Source organism: Sceloporus undulatus, chromosome 3 (assembly GCF_019175285.1).
Source record: "Sceloporus undulatus isolate JIND9_A2432 ecotype Alabama chromosome 3, SceUnd_v1.1, whole genome shotgun sequence".
NCBI lineage: Eukaryota > Metazoa > Chordata > Lepidosauria > Squamata > Phrynosomatidae > Sceloporus > Sceloporus undulatus.
In genome coordinates this window covers 142,671,768-142,676,156 of record NC_056524.1, presented here as the reverse complement: position 1 = coordinate 142,676,156, position 4,389 = coordinate 142,671,768, and the positions used below count along the sequence as shown (strand labels likewise).

Here is a 4,389-nt window from a genome sequence, read left to right as displayed (position 1 = left end):
AACGAAGGGGATCGGAGGTAATAAATAAACAAACGCTACCTTTCTTTCTGTCTCCATCGGGGGACGCTGTGCTTGAGAGTTCCTGCATGGCAGAATGGGGTTGGACTGGATGTCTCTTCCAACTCTGTGGTTCTGTGATTGCAAGGGGGCATGTGGGCCATGGGTGGGTCATGGGTGGGCCATGGGTGAGCTATAGGTGGCCAAGGAGGAGCCATAGGTGGGCCATGGAGGAGCCATGGGTGGGCCATTGAGGAGCCATGGGTGGGCCATGGAGGAGCCATGGGTGGGCCATAGAGGAGACATAGGTGGGCCATGGAAGAGCCATAGGTGGGCTTCCGTTCAGACTTTTGTACTGCCTCTCCCCCCAGCATTGTCCAGAAAGAACAGTTGGCAAAGGACCTCGCTGAGGAGAAGCCTGCCATCCTATGGGTAAGTTAATAGGGGCGGCGGACATTTGGGAGTCTCCCTTGTCCCCTTTCTTAGGGAAAGAGATTTGGGATCCGGGCCCCATGTACCCTTTTTCATGTTCCCCCCTCCTTCGGCCTTCTCTCACAGGACCTAGACTACGATATCTGGCGGGTGGAGGACGAATGTCGCCCGCACTCGGTTTCGCGCAGGTAAGTTCTTCTCACCTGGCAGGAGGGATGGCTGTTGTAACCCTGGAGTAGTGGCTGGGCGCTTATGGAAGCCATGTGGTACCCTCAGTCTGGAGCAGCCTTCTGGACCCAGAAGGATGCTCTCAAAGGGTCACATTCATTAATAATAATAATAGTAATAGTAATAGTAATAATAATTTTATTTGTACCCCACTTTTCTGTTGCCAAACAAACGTTTCCTGCGTCCATTTCAGATCTCTGAAGCCAGTAAGTGCTGAGAAGGAAGGAGCACTTCAGAGAAATGGCGCGAACAAGATTCACTCTTTAAGGGTAAGGAATTTAATAGTTATTTTATACACACACACTGTAGGTCCTCCAGCGCAACTCTGCGGTTAACGTCCGACAGACACTGACCATAGAGTTGCACTGGAGGAGCTACAAATCCCTAGGAATCTCTAGGTCTTTCAGTGCCACCTTTAGTTAAAGTTGACCATAGAGTTGCGCAGGAGGACCTTGATATTCCTAGAGAGAACATATTAATCAAGTCCGCGGATATCAAAGCTGCAAATATGGAGGGATGAGTGTGTGTGCCACTTACTTTTAGGATTCCTATGACTGCGCCACGGACGACGAGAAGCATAGAGAGAAGAAGGAACATCGCCCTCAGTCCAGTTTGGACAGGTACTCTGGGGGCAATTAGCATCAACAACAAGGGAGGGATGGCTGTTGTAAACCTGGAGTAATGTCCGGGCGCTTCTGGAAGGAGCGCACTCCTCCGAAGTCTGTAGGGATGACTTTGTGGCGCCCTCAGTGCGCTCTCTGGAGCATCCTTCTGGCCCCAGAGGGATGCTCTCAAGGGGTCACATTTCATGAACTTTAATAATAATAGTAATAATAATAATAATAATAATAATAATAACTTTATACCCCAAACTTTTCTTGCTGCCATTTCAGATTTCCGGAGCCGCCAAGCCCCTGCACTGAGGAGGAGGACATCACTCCAAGGATTGGCAGTGCAAAGATGCGCTCTTTCTCGGTAAGGAATAATATATATATATATATATATATATATATATATATATATATACACACACACACACACACACACGCGCGCACACACACACACACACACACACAGTGGGACCTTGTTATCCGCCAAGGTTTGATTCCAGGATAACAAAATCCATGGACGCTTAAGTCCTGGCGCACTCCTATGGTCAGTGTCTGTCGGACGTTGGCCACAGAGGTGCGCTGGAGGACCTAGAGATGCCTAGAGAGGCATCCTCTCAGGCAAAAACATGCTGCTTTTGCTCTGTGCGCAGAAAGAGAGTCTTGATGGCTTCCACCTCTCTCTTCCCCGCGCCATTTGTTTTTAGGCTACCAAAGACTGGGCTGCACATAATGAGAAGCATGGGGCGGCGAAGGATGAATTTCGGCCCCAGTCTGCATTCGCCAGGTACGAAAAGGAGGCATGGCGGCTGTTAATGCCCCATGCGTCGGAGGAACGCCTGGGTGCTTCCTATGGAAGGAGCGCACTCTTCCGCAGCCCATAGCCTTCCATAGGGATGCCATTGTGATACCCTCAGTGGACTCTCTGGAGCAGCCTTATGGATGCTCCCAAGGGGTCTCATGCGCTCTTCCTGCCGCCATTTCAGACTCCAGAACCTGCCAAGCCCTTGCACTGAGGAGGAAGAGGGTGCCTTCCTGAAGTTCGGGATCAACCAGATCAACTTGAATCCGGTAAGGATAAAATCTGGCTGACCCATGGAAGAGTGACCAACATGGACATGGATCCATGCGGTCAATGCAGCGGAAAAGGATCCCAAAACGTCCATCCTACGTTTTGGCCTCCTGACCAGGAGGAGCAGAGCACATGAACAGCGCCTCTTCCATCACAATAGAGTCAATGTGCACCCATTGTTCATCAATCTGTTGTGTAGATGGCATTATTTGTTTGTTTGTTTGTTTACCTAATTTCCTCACTCTTTTCTTCTCCCCCCAAACAGAAGAAGACATCTCTCCATAACCTGTGCAGAAGGTTCAGCCATCTTGGCCCTTCAGCAGCGGAAAAGGTCGCCAACGCCGTGGCCGAAAACCACCTGGAGCTCCTTCTGAACCATTACCTGGAGTCGCCGTTAAGGTAGGCGCATGGGTTCATATATTCCCCTACGCATCCCTTGGTGCATGTTTTCTATCTACGGCACTGGAAGGACACGCAAAGACTCCATTTTTCTCTCAACAGCGCCTGCGAGAAGATGATGCGCGGCGTCCTCTTCTCCTCACTCTGCAACCTGGAGCATGCGTTATTCTTTCTGCTGCACAAGGTTAACGACTCGTCTCAGAAAGCACGACAGAAGGAAGACTACATCATCAGGAAGGTAATTGGGGGGGGGGAGGTCTTTCCTTCCGACCCATGCATCTGGTCCTTTGGGAGAGTTGTCCTCCGACTGATGCCAGGGTCTCCATCTCGACGCAGGCGAAGGCGCTCAAGGCGCTGGGGCTCCTTGTGACGGACTTGGTGAACGACAAGACACTCGGGGTCTGGATGTCGTTAGTATCCAACACATTGCTGTATGCCGTGGTGCTTTTTGGATCCAGGCTCCACGACGAGGACCACCAGAAGCTGAAGGACCACATGTCCATGGAGTAAGTTGCGCTACGAGGCTGGGAGATGAATGGCGAAGTGCGCCGGATATGGCTGCACGGATCTTTCCGTCCTTCTCTGTCCTGGTGTCCAGATAGATGGACCTCTCCCTCCTTCTCTGTCCTGATGTCCAGATAGATGGGCCTCTCCCTCCTTCTCTGTCCTGATGTCCAGATAGATGGACCTCTCCATCGTTTTCTTTTCTCCGCAGCGAGCTAATTGACATCATCAAGGTCTTGCTGGCAAGGTCCATGCCGGAAATGAGCTCTGTGATCCAGACCATGCTTGACGGCACCCAATGTGGTGAGTATGGGTCCCCTCTGCTTCCTTTCTCCATCTCTAAGGGGCAGATGTCTGGACACAGCGTCATTCCAGAAACATCTCTGCTTTGCCTGTTCTTTTCCCAGGGATGCTGTGCCAACGCTCCGGCCACAACTAAGCCGCCGATTGACCTTTAAGCAGAAGAGGATGGCGGCCCAATGTTACTACTACTCTGCATGGAGCCCCAGAAGGAACTCAATGATGCTGGACACCCAAGGAGGAGGAGGGGGAGGAAGAGGAAGAGACCTGGAAGTAGTAGAGCCACAGTAGGGGCAATGACCTGTCCACCTCCTGGTCCCAAATCCTTCCCTGGGCCTTGTCCTCTTTGCTGACCATTGGACGACTGGCCTGAGGTGTCAGAATCCACCTTCAGGCAATCATTCAGGGTGTATTCTGCCATGAGGTTTGTAGAGATAGATAGATAGATAGATAGATAGATAGATAGATAGATAGATAGATAATAGATAAGATAGATAGATATTGCTAATCCCATATCACTGAGGCTGAGAGAGGAATGAGTAGCTTGTTTAACTCTAAAGCAACCTAGTGAGTATTTGGCCTGGTACATACCTCCCCATCAGGGCAGGCTGCAGACGTCCGTTTTCCCCCCCAAAAGAACCTGGGAAAACTGGGTTCTTTTTCTGATGCTGCTCAGATGTCAGGAGTGCACCATTGATGCACTCGTGATGTAAGCGACACACATAGACATCTGTATGGTGTATGTCACTTACATCATCATGGCAGTGTCCATGTGGACGGGACACCACCATGATGCCACCACCGTCACATGCAGATGCTGTGAGCTCTGGAACCCTAGTATTGGTGGCG

General features: G+C 50.8%; 1 long non-coding RNA gene across 1 annotated transcript; it reads left to right on the top strand.

The window, feature by feature from the left end:
* The first annotated feature begins 835 nt into the window (after window positions 1–835).
* LOC121924890 lies at window positions 836–1,633 on the top strand. The gene is made up of 3 exons (XR_006102751.1): window positions 836–926; window positions 1,201–1,277; window positions 1,551–1,633. It is a non-coding gene; the product is annotated as an uncharacterized LOC121924890 (long non-coding RNA).
* Window positions 1,634–4,389: the final 2,756 nt, after the last annotated feature.